The sequence below is a fragment of the Kryptolebias marmoratus genome, linkage group LG23 (genome assembly GCF_001649575.2).
Source record: "Kryptolebias marmoratus isolate JLee-2015 linkage group LG23, ASM164957v2, whole genome shotgun sequence".
NCBI classification, from domain to species: Eukaryota; Metazoa; Chordata; class Actinopteri; order Cyprinodontiformes; family Rivulidae; genus Kryptolebias; species Kryptolebias marmoratus.
Genome location: NC_051452.1, coordinates 1,465,603 through 1,478,068, shown reverse-complemented (window position 1 = coordinate 1,478,068; position 12,466 = coordinate 1,465,603). Strand labels below are relative to the sequence as shown.

The window sequence follows — 12,466 nt, the reverse complement described above, 5'->3', positions numbered from 1 at the left end:
GATAACAGCCGTCCTACTCCGCGCAACAATCGCGGCATCCAGAGCATTTCTTCCACTGCGCCTCTCTTCCTGAAGTCTCAGGAGAATCCCCATAAGTTTAAAAAACAGCAACAACACAGGGCCAACGTTGTCCGTAGCGCTGCCTTTGTTTACACAACTTGCGCCAAGTTTTCGTAACGCCGCGGCCCCGCTCCCCCGCAACACGAGGAGGCGTTCCTCTGCTACCGACCAAGCTGGCCGGTGTGAACGCGATGCATTCTTTATAGAGCAGAGCCGAGTGAAATAGAGCCCGTTTAAATGAGACTTAGTGGTGAGCACTGTTGCCTCGCAGCAAGAAGGTCCTGGGTTCAAACCCAGTGTCGGACCCGGGGTCTTTCTGTGTGGAGTTTGCATGTTCCCCTCGTATCTGCGAGGGTTTTCCTCCCTCAGTTTAAAAGAAAAAAACCTGCATGTTAGGCTTCCTTCAGGCCCAGACCTCCCTTGAGATTGAGATCTGAGATCTGAATGGGATTTGCCCGGTTAAATAAAGGTTAAAAACAAATCCTGTCAACATTTAAACACAGGAAGTCATAAGGTGGGCTATGCGTACCCTAAAAAAACTGATTAAACCAAACATATTGAGTTTAGGTACAGTAAATGATTTGTTTTTGTTGATTGTATGTACAAAAGTAGCTTTTTTCCAGTCTGTATCTCACTGGGCTTGGACTGAGACCAAATTGCCAACAGTTTCTTCTTCAGCTGTTAGGCAGAGGCTGACGGAAGAGCGCCGGAATCGTCTCGATGGTCGAATCCTCGCCGGAGGACTTCTCGATGGTCTCTCAGGGAGCCCCTCTCGGTCACAGCTGGTCTCGTCGGCCACACACGCCGAGCGCTCGATGAGCTCTCGGCGAACGCTCGGCAATCAAAGGTCCTTCGTAAATCTCCGTGAAAATTGTAGAAAAACTGAAGTTTTTAGTCTCTCGACGAGCGCTCGAGGATCCCTGGAGCGCTCCCAGGGAAGCGGCTTTTTTTTTCCGGGTCGGTTAAGGACTGCTGAGAGACCTGGCCAATTTCCTGGTCGCTCAATTACCCCCGTGGTCTCCATCCTGTGAATAATAGCGAAACCTTGACATCGAGGCCAAGCTTTTTACACCAATGTGACAACCTTTTACTCGTTGTTTCATTCAGTTAGGCATGAAAAAAAGGGGTTTGGTGTTCCTCTAAAGACTAAAACATATTCACACCGCTGTTCCAAAGTAATAAAAGAAAGATGAAACCCCAAGCTTGATCGTGGGGGGCGGGGTTAGCGGTAAAAGCCTGTAAAATAAGGAAGGGGGACTTAATTTATTGCATATCGAAGAGTCTTCAGGGAGAGCTCAGTTTAGCTTGGCATTTTATTCCAAACGAGCGGCCACCTGCTGAATACAGCTGGCGGGTGAAGGGACGGTTCTCTTTCACCGCGTTGTGGTTTTTCTGCAGGTGCGCCGTGTTCGCAACGGTCGCGGCGAGATGATCTCTTTGGAATTCCCCCATCACCACCCACATTCACAGCTTCTCTTTCCCTTCCACTGCTGCCGACTCTGATAAGAGAGAGCAGGAAGTATACAGAATGATCAGATGCTGAGATTTTTTTTTTTTCTTCTTTTCACCAGACAGCGTCCATAATTTGGATCACTCCAGCTTGACCTGAACCGACCAGGGTTCTTCCGTCTCTGCTTCCCAAACGCAGAATAATTGAAGTTTCCTTCCACTGAATACGTCGTATTTCACCTTGGGTATAATGCGGACTTTCAGGGCTGAAAAAACCACGAACACCTGTGTACTTTTACAGCAAAACGGGATGGATCCCTGAAGGTGGAATAAGTTGTTTAAGCGGTGCCATTTATTGTCACCTTTGAGTGTTTTGTGGGACTGGTTGCCAAAAGATGGCGGTCATGTCCGTGTGCACGTGTGTAATCGCGACATATTTCGGAGTCGACTTGATTCAAGCTGGTGTTGCAGCCGATCGACACAAAACGGCTTCAACTCGGTCATTTTTCACAGCCGTCGAGCTCAAATTTGGTGCATTAGTAGCCGAGTCGTCCGCCACCGATTAGCCCTTTTTTGAAGTCGGCCTGATTCAAGATGGTTGCCACTGTAAACTTTACGGACATTGAGCGAAAAAATACCTGATTCCCAGCACATACGTCTAGAGATCGCGATAAACTTTTTTTTTTTTTTTTTTCCAAGATTTCAGCTCAAAAGGGTGTAATTTTGTTCTATTAACGTAAGATGTTCTCAGTCTAAAGCTCTGGCACGGAAGAGGCAGGAATACAGGAAGGCTAACACTTCTTTTTGTGTTTGTTTGGTTCAGGTTAGTAATAGTGCAAGATTTGGGCAAAATGTCACTTTTTGAAATGGTCCCGTCTTCCTTGGAGAAAAGGTAACGAAACCAGAAACAGTGTCTTTATTCCCTTTAGTGATTATTGTTTTCCATTGAATCTGTAGCAACTTATGTCAGTTATGGATTATACAAAACTCAGTGGATTTACAAACACCATCCAGAGTATCTGTGTGTAAGAACGCGGGTGCGGGTGGTTCCTGGTTTTTTGTCAACACAAGGCTGCTGTTGGAGACTTTGCAGAGATAACCCTAAGTCGTGACAAGCGTCTACAAGCAAAAACATTGATTGTTTTATGATTAGAAAAACTAAATGTGCTGTATCAATGCAGGTGATTTAACACTTGTGCAAAGTGTCTACATCAGGGGTGTCCAATTCTGGTCCTCAGGGCCACCATCCTGCATGGTTTCCTTGTTTCTCTGCTCCAACACTTGATTCAGAGGTTAAATCACCTCTTCATGTCCTGCAGAAGCCTGTTAATCACCCGTTGATTTAAAACAGGTGTGTTGGAGCAGAGGCTCTGACTCTTAGCTGTGGCAGCCATCTTGGATGGGGTTGACTCCAAAAGTTAATGGGCTGCAGATGTACATTCAGTGATTTGTGGCGTGGCAATAATAAGAAAGACTTTGCTGGGGACAAAAAAAATGGTCCAAACCCTATATTCCTGAGCTTTGTTATTATTAGTAGTATTTTCTTTAAGAGGTGTCCCTTATGTCTGCTGCTCTCTTCTTAGCTCAAAGAAACAGGAGGGGGTTTGAAAAGGATTTGAAAAATCTGAATCAGACCACAGGAGAACTGTGCTACTTTGCATTTTTACAGCCGCTCTGATGACACCAGAGGTGGATGATAGGAGATGAAACCTTCCATTTTCTTTGGTATTTTAGAAACACCGTTGATGTAGCAGCATTGTCAGTACCAAAAAAAAAAAAAAAAGACTGTCCACCATCTTCAGGTCCATTTCCTGATTTTAGAGACTGGTTGACTCTGGTCAGTCGGAGGTGATTCAGTGATTCAGTCCAGATTAGGTAAGATGTTAAATAACCAAGTAATATTAGCCAAAGGGCAAAAAAATCCTTATCTCGCTTACACCTGCCCTCGTTTCCGCGTGCCCCCCCCCCCCTCTTTTTGTCTGTTTTCATTTTTCGCCACGGTCGGCCCGAATGCGTTTCGAGGGAAGATGAGGTAATTGTGTTTTCCGGCCCCCGTCGAAGTCTAAACTGCACAGGAGGGGGGAGGAGGAGATCTCTTTGGGAAAAAAAGGTGATTGGTGCCCAGTGTTTGTGTGTCTGTGAGGAGGGGGGGTTGGGAATCCGACATGATGCAAAAGCCTCCTGTTGAGGTAAACCCAAATACTGGACTGTACGTTTGATCTTTCCAGGGTCCAAAATGAGGAAAAATCGTCAGCTGATGCAACTTCTGTGCCACTCTAGGCCTTAGCCTGTTAGACTTCTGCATGAAAATCCACCTAAATTTTGAGGTTGGCTCACAAGGCCGTGTTTTTTTTCAAGAGACGAATTATGTAATGGGTGCCTACTGAAAAACTGGTCAAAATTCTGCTGACAAATAACTTTTCCCAAATACGATTAGCTTCATATTTGTGGGACTCTGCCAAGTCTTAATTAGGGACATCAAACCCTCCCTTTTCTCCTTCGTAATTACAAACATCCTGTGAATATTTCTGGGCAGTAGCTGCACCGACATAATTCATTAGTCCTTCAAACTTTCCTAGTTAAATACTTCACTCTCCATTTAGCATCATTAGCTGTTAGCATAACAATTAGCTAGCTGTTTCAGCCTTTGATTGATAGCTTTTCCCTTTGTCGGTCTTTTGATCTTTTACCTAAACTACTTTCCCTCTTGCTGAATGTCTTTATTTACCAAAAATAGCAATGGTTTTCTTTCTTTTAAAATTGAAAAACAAAAAAGGAATCATGACTCCGACTGTTGGTCGGATTACTCAGATTCCCCCCCATTTGAGCTTAGACCCGAACATGAATAATTCACGGAATCGTTAATCTCAATCATTTGCCTTCGGCTTTCTTTGGCCGATGCAAAAACGCTCTATTTATGTCTCTCTAACCCCGACTGTCTGACTAAATTTCAAAGCTTTCAAAAGTTTTCTCCGGGGCTGCACCAATCTGCCACGATGATGACGATGACAAAGATTTGTGATATAATTCAGTCACGAGAATGCCCTCTTTCTTGAGACGAAAGGAGGACATGTTTGGTTAGAAGAAAAAAAAACCAGAAGACGCCCGTCAGCAGGCCTTGTCATTTTTGTGGGTTTAAATACATGAAAATGATCTTGTTATTGAGGATTTTTAATTTTCTGGGTATAAAAAAAGAGAAATGCATGTCTTAAACCATTCAAATAAGATACGTATTTATGCCTAATTCTTACTCTACGGGGTTTAATCTGAAGTTCTCCCACCCTTTGCAGCTGTAACAGCTTCAGCTCCTCTGGGAAGTCTTTCCACAGGTTTAGGAATGTTTCTGGGAGTTTTTGGACCGTTCTTCCAGGAGCTCATCTGTGAGGTCAGACCCTGATGTTGGACAGAAGGCCTGGCTCTCAGTCTCTGCTCTGATTCATCCCAAAGCTGTTCTGTCAGGTTGAGGTCAGGACTCTGTGCAGGCCGGTCAGGTTCTTCCATCATCCATGTCTTTGTGGACCTTGCTTTGTACCCTGGAGGTCATGTTGGAACAGGAAGTAGCCGTCCCTAAACTGTTCCCACAAAGTTGTCCAAAATGTCTTGGTACAATGAAGCATTAAGAGTTCCTTTCTCTGGAACTAAGCAGCTGAAAAACAACCCCACACCATGATGCTCCCTCCACCGAACTTTACACTCGGCACAGAGCAGTCGGACAAGAACTCGTCCGTCGGATTGTCAGACAGAGGACACGTCTCCACTCCACTGCATCTGACGCTTTGCACCTGGTGATGGAAGGCTTGGATGCAGCGGTTGCCATGGAAACCCATTCCATGAAGCTCTCTGCTCTCTGAGCCGATCTGAAGGCCTCATGAAGTCTGGAGATGTTGACTCTGCAGAACGTCGGCGACCTCAGCTGAGCTTTGTGATTTTACGTGGCCAAAACGCTGTCGTTCCCGATCTCTTCCACTTTGTTATAAAACCACTAACAGCCGACTGTGGAATATTTAGTCCCGACTGGACTTACTGCACAGGTGGCATTCCGTCACGGCACCACGCTGGAATTCACTGAGCTCCTGGGAGCGACCCGTTCTTTCACTGAAGTTTGTAGAAGCGGGTGATTTTACACACCTGTGGCCGCGGAAGGGAATCGGAACACCTGGATTCAGTGACTTGGATGAGTGAATACTTTTTACAATGTGGTGTATTTCCATTGTTTGCCAAGATTAAGCGAAAAAGGTTCTTGTGCAAATATCAGATAGTCCACGTGAATATTTCATGCCTTTGAATAATCTCTGTCCAAAATATTGATAAATCTGCTCCTTCTCCTGACAGAAATGGCGTGCAGTGAATCAGGGAGTGTCTAAAACAGGATAAAAATCAATATGTCACTTTTAAAATGGGCTGACTTGTACCTAACGTGCAGATTTAGGATAGTATCCCAGAATGCACTGGGACTGACGGAAGTCCTGAACTGCATTGCTGTGAAATGCTTTCATCACAGAGAGAGACTGTTTAAAACATTTGCATTGGCATTGTTATGGAAATCTAGGAGGCCACGGTGCTTCGGATTCTGTTCGCCGCAGAGACAGAGAGAGAGGGAGGAAGCTGGGTGACCTGTCAGGGCAAAGCAGGAGGAAGAAGGTGAGATGAGTGAAAGACTCCCAAGATCGCATCCCAGAGGTGAAACCCAGTGAGTCGTTGCCACAGCAACACAGAGCTTCTCATTGTTATTTCGTGCATATGCATTCTGTTTGTTATTTTTTTTTCATGCCATAAATGTTTAATGTTCATAATGTAGGCCTGGTTTGCATTTTCATTTATACCTGGTTGAAGTTTGAGGGAAAAGCACGTTTACGCTGGTGACGATTGCCGTTCGTGGGTCCCAGTCCCCCTGGAGTGCTCTTTAGCCCCGCCCCCTTTTGTGTACTACAGCGAAGGATTTACCCACAAGTCATCGCTGCACGTGACGTTTTGATTTGATGTTTTTCCGTTATCTTTATTGACAATGAAAGGGTTTTGAATCAAACGGCAGAAATATGGCGTCTGTCACAAAAAAAGCAGTTTTTAAATGTAAAGTATTGACGTAATTCTTGTTTCAATCTGATGTACAGGTGTGAATACGATCAACAAGTCAGAACAAAACACATCTGAACAGATAAATATCTCCTGCAACGACTTTGGAAAGCAAAAATACCTGAACTGTACTCTTAAAATCGTACTGGCACCTTCTTAAAATGCCAAAACAGGGACCGGTCGGCCATGTTGGATGGATGTCACAGTTGCGGTCCCAAACCATTACAGAATAATTCACGGTTGTGTTTCAATAAAAGTGTCATTATTCTGCCACTGCCTCAGGAAAGTCGGAAAGGCCGACACTGAACCGCGACACTTCCGCACAAATAGCAGCGAGACCTTTGCCAATAAGAAAAACGGTGAACATTAGCACTCGTTTATTTCTTACTCGTTATTTCACGCCAGTTTTTTGACCACGACCGGGAATGGCAGCTATCTTTGGTCTGTGCCGCAATAAGAAGTACTCCTACTTGAAATACATCAGCTACGTGGGCGAGGTCTGACGTTGACAGCCTGGAGTTGTATTCGCCTCGCTAGTTGTTGAACCGTTGGAGCATATTTCTTGTTTTTTTTTTTAGGTGTATCTGAATCTATATTTAAACAACGTGATGGTCTGGCTCTTGCATCGGTGGTAGATATCTGCATAAACGCTACGAACGTGTGCAGATGTCTTATCGTAGTGTTGTTAATTGAAAGCATTTGGGCAGCCGCCGACTTTCCTTCAGGGTGATGAAGTCTTATCTTATCTTTATCAGATGTAAGCCGGCGCAAACATGGCAGCGTGAATGTAACGTGCGTTTGCAGAATCCGAAACAGACGTTGTGCAAAAAGACCTCCTGGCCACCAACATCTCGGTGAACAATAGCCTCGTAGGGACCGGCACGCTTTACTGTTTAAGTTCTATTTGTGTGATTAATCTGTGTGGCAGAACCTGTCCTGACCCATTCCTTGTTTCTAATAAAAAAAAGATGCTGCTGCTTGACAGGTTTAGTTTTGACCCGAAAGGTCGTGTCCGAGTGACTTCTCCTTTTGCAAAAGTATCCAAAAAGACAATTTACTCTCTCTCCGTGTGGTTCTTTGTTTCGGTTAGAAAACCTAGAAAACCCCCAACAGCTTCAATATCTTCAGCAGTTGTGGAAATTGGTGTGAAATAATAAGTAAGAGTGTTAATATTTGTTGCTTTTCTCACTGACAGAGGCAGCAGAACTGAAAGTTGTCGTCCAATCCCTAATTTGAGCCTTTTCGGCGCACAGGGATGTGTCGGGTGTTGGGTGTGGGGCTTCTCTTTGACAAACTGAAAAATATGAAGCTTCTTTGCTCCGAATCATCGGAACGATTTTGCGATTAAAATCAATTATCAGTGCACCAATAATAGGCCTACTGACCAAAATAGGTCACCTTTAAGCTTTACCGGCCAATCTAGTCTGTGAATGCATCATCGTGCAATTGTAATCAATACTCCCTGGTCCTTGAATGCACCATTGCTGAATGGCAAACGGACACATCAGCAGATCTTTGGTATAAAAGAGTTTTATCGAGTAACAGAGACTCGGTTAGCTATTTGTAGCAGCGGCAAGGTGTTTTAAAACACAGAAGTTAATTAAAGAAAACTACTTTTTCCCAACAAGCCTCTTAGCGGCTCACTTTACTACTCAGTTTTTTTTTTTCTTTCACAGATGTGCAATATTTAAACATCTGCTGTAGATTTTCGTTAAGGTTCCTCAGAAATGACAGTATTATGTCACATCTCTTCTGCTTTTTTTTTGTACAGAGATAGCAAATATAAAAAAAAGGGTAAATGGAACTGCTGTGGCAATTTCATTTGGGGAATTTCAATAAGGTTAGAAGAAAGTGTTTCCTTTCCCCTTGTTCCCCATCAGGCACTGATATTTCTTCCCACCCTGACGTTTCCTCTATAAACTCCTTGAGTCACTGTTAAAGACAACTCTATAAGGTTTGCCGACTTGACAAATAAACTCGAGGCCAATGATAAAGCTGCCTCTAACAGGACGCCGAATCCCGAATTATCCGCAGCAACTGAACTCTGCGGGCCGCGTTAGAATAAAAGGAAATAAAGAGAACGGCGAAAGGTTGAGAATTATGTAAAACTTATTGAAAATCCCCGATCAAAAGCCATTCGAGGCTAATCTCAAAACAGTCAAGGCTTAAGCCCTGACAGAAAGCACTTAGCCAGACCACGAGGGAGGTGAGACTTATTCATTCTCCCACTCACACGGTTTTTGTTTTTTGTTTTTTTCTTTTCCAGCTGCTTCAGAGCTTTAACTGCTGACCGTGTGAGAAGAGACCTGCTTATTCAACCTTTAGGGATGTAAACTGCAGATATGTAAAAAAGTAAACTTGCCCAAGGAGGGGTTTTTTTCTGTCTATTTTTGTTTCCAATCATGCAGCATTACACCAAGGTGGAAGACCGTAAATCATTTGATCATTGCTTCGTTTTTAGCTCGATATTCTCCTCGGCGGATGCTAATTACAGAAATCTGGGAACGTCATTTAACAGGGCATATCACTTGGCTTGAGTGGGTAATGCATCACTAATACTTTACATATTAGTCAGGCAAAGAACATTAAATTAATCAAATATCTTTTGAAAGAAACCCTGCATTGTCACAAGGTTTTTGCCCAACAGCCATTGGATGATTTTAGTATCTGTCGAGTTGAATCAGCAAAATCCGACACTTGAATGTCTTCACTATCTCCACCCGGCCGGCATGCACCTTGCAGGGAATCGAGCGCACCCATCATTCTCATTGTTCAGCTGTGCTTCAACTGAAAGCTTCCACTGGTTTTCAACCTCCTCGTGCTGACCGATGCACGCTGCTTCTGATGAGAAAAGAAAGGATGACTAAAAAATGACAACTGAAATGAGTTGTCCCTGCGTCTCTTTGAAGGAAGCGAGCCTTTTTCAAGTTTGGGCCAAAGCTGAGGTGAACTCTTCTTTTGGAAAGAAGAGTTCCTGACAAAAACAAATGCCTCTTTTCCACGGGCCCTAATTCAGAAGTCCGGCTCTACTCGGCTCGGCTCGATAAAGAATGCATCGCGTTCACACGGGCCAGTTTGGTCGGTAGCAGAGGAACGCCTACTCGTGTTGCGGGGGGCGGGGCTGAGGCTGCGCTACCGAAAGTTGGCGCAAGTTGTGTAAACAACGGAAGCCCTATGGACAACGTTGGCCCTGTGTTTTTTTTTTTAGAACTTAGATTTTATTAATTAATTTTTCAGCAGAGTAAAGTACAACCATACTTCAGTTACCATGATACAAATGTTGACAATATGATGTTTTCCATACAATAAACATCTTGAAATAACAATTTACAGCTACAGCATCATGTTATAGACTCATCACTGTACACCATTTAAATAAGAATGAACTCTGGAGGAGAAAACCAAACGACATAAGCCACGTTGGCCCTGTGTTGTTGCTGTTTTTAAACTTATGGGGATTCTCCTGAGACTTCAGGAAGAGAGGCGCAGTGGAAGAAACGCTCTGGATGCCGCCATTGTTGCGCGGAGTAGGACAGCTGTTATCAGCCGGAGATTTCAGGCTTTACAGCGCCTTCAGCTGGGGAACAGACGGCAGAAACGCTGCAGGGTAAGCTAACGCTGTTGTTTATATTCCTACCTTCGCTCTTTATGCTCGCATCTGGTCACACCCACGACCAATGAGTGAACAGGAGCTAAGCTGGCGCCGCCCACCTGGCTGGCCCTGCTCCAAAGCAGGGACCGGCCTCGAATAAATGCAGGTGGAAACGTGCTCAAAGCAAGCAGATTAGAGTGGAGCCGGGACCGTTAGGGTCCGTGTAAAAGGGGCTTATGTAATGGGCATGTTTCTGATCTGTCTGTTGATTTTTTTTTGCCAACCATATAGGCCATAGGGTGGGTAATCCTGGTCCTCAAGGGCCACCATCCTGCAGGTTTTACTTGTTCCTCTGCTCCAACACACCTGATTTGAATCAATGGGTGATTAACAGGCTTCTGCAGAACATGAAGAGGTGATTTAACCTCTGAATCAGGTGTGTTGGAGCAGAGAAACAAGGAAAACCTGCAGGACGGCGGCCCTCGAGGACCAGGATTGCCCACACCTGATATAGGCAGATAACAATGTAAAGTGTTGTGTTGCTTTATCACATCTCTACCGGCATTCGCCACACGGACCTGACAGCCGCCCTAAAAAAGCCTCCCAGGACCCATATACTAGATTTTATGCTTTTTTGATAACAAAGCAACTAATTGTTTGATAGGTTCTACAACTCTGAGGTAGCAATTTTGAAAAATGCCCCAACTTGCAGAAAAAAAACCCAGAATAAAATGGAGTCGAATGGCTCATAAAACCGTCTACCATCAGGACTATAAGAAATTGTCTATTTGTTCGGAAAAAAAAAAGATATAATTTCTTCTTATAGCACCTAAAATGTGTTTTTGCAATGTTTTTCTGGTCTGCAGACATAAAGACATGAAGCAAAAGCGTCTGAAACGCTGAGCGCAGCATGATTAATGGCTCAAATTATGTCGTCGTAAATTAAACGCGATCCGAGGCGCACGCACAGAGGAAGACCGCTGGTCACACATGGTTTCTGACATGTCTGCCATCGCCCGTCCAAAAGTAATAAAACACGTTAACGGCACCTTGTGTTATTACCCGCTGATGAAGACGGCAATTCGCAGCTCTCAAAAAAAAAGAAAAAGAAACAATCAGCCTGTGATGAATATTAATGCATCGAGATGCAAGAGGAGCCTAATATGGTGCTGCCGGTGTCGTTCGAGAAAAGACGGGGGAAACGGAGATTGATGCCGTTTGCTCTGCTGGCTCATCCGGCAGGTCTGTAGATGTCAGAACCCCCCCGACTGGACCGGACCGGACCGAACTCCACTCCCGGGCCCGTAAATCCATTTAAGAAAAGCCGAAAACAAAACATGACCTTTAGCTCGCCGGGGAATCCTCTCTGTTTAAACAAACGACACCGCCGCAGCGAAACTGTAAGGCTGTTTGGGTTTACAGGAGGCCGCCTGTCGTTCAGGTTTTCAATTTGAGAGGTGTGAGAAATGCCAAGAGAATTTTCTGTTTTTTATATATATATATATATATATATTCGCTCTTTTCTGTATGCCGTTTTTCTCCCCACCTGGAATGGCCCTCTTTGAAAGGGATGTTTCAGTCTCTGCACACATTCACACAGTTGTCTGTTAGCAAATTATCTCATGAAACGCTGGACAGATTTGAATCTAACTCCCAGAAAGAACTTATTTGCTTTTGGAGTCAAATTGATTGAAGGTGACTGTCGCTGCTAACTGACCTGGGAAAACAAAACGGCTACAAGTTTTCCGGATACTGAGGTACATTTTGTTTGTGGTAGTAGCTGAGCGTCATCCCTCTCACGCAAAACAGCTCTAAACGTCATTTCTCAAATTAGGATTAACCTTTAAGGAGTGTTATGGCTTTTAATTTTAGCAAAAGTTCAGATTTACCCCTTTTTTTTTTTGTAACTTCTGGTTTCACATACAGATGGAAGCAACTGGGCAGCTTTAAAAAACAAAACAAAAACAGTTTAAGGTCTTGACATAAAATACCCAATTAGTGTTGAGGGAAATGCATAGTTTGTCTTTCAAAATAGTGCATGTAGGTAGCGCTGGGCGATATAACGATACATATCGTGGGGACGATAGAAAAGTGTCTATCGTGATATATTTTCTTCTATAGTCTCTGTCGTTTCTATAGTTTCTGTCGTTTCTATCATAATTGTATCAATGATTCATGTAAATATTTCATAACGTAGGCTACGACGAATGTATTAGTGTTGTCACTTTGCAGACATTCAGTTTATAGAAGTGATAAATAAGAAGAAAAAATAACTATTTTGCGAAGAACCTC

The 12,466-nt window shown here is 43.9% G+C and overlaps 1 long non-coding RNA gene across 5 annotated transcripts in view; it reads left to right on the top strand.

Moving 5' to 3' along the window:
- The window catches only part of LOC119616745, a 319,450-nt gene that overhangs the window by 288,979 nt on the left and 18,005 nt on the right, over positions 1 to 12,466 (top strand). The window lies entirely within an intron of this gene.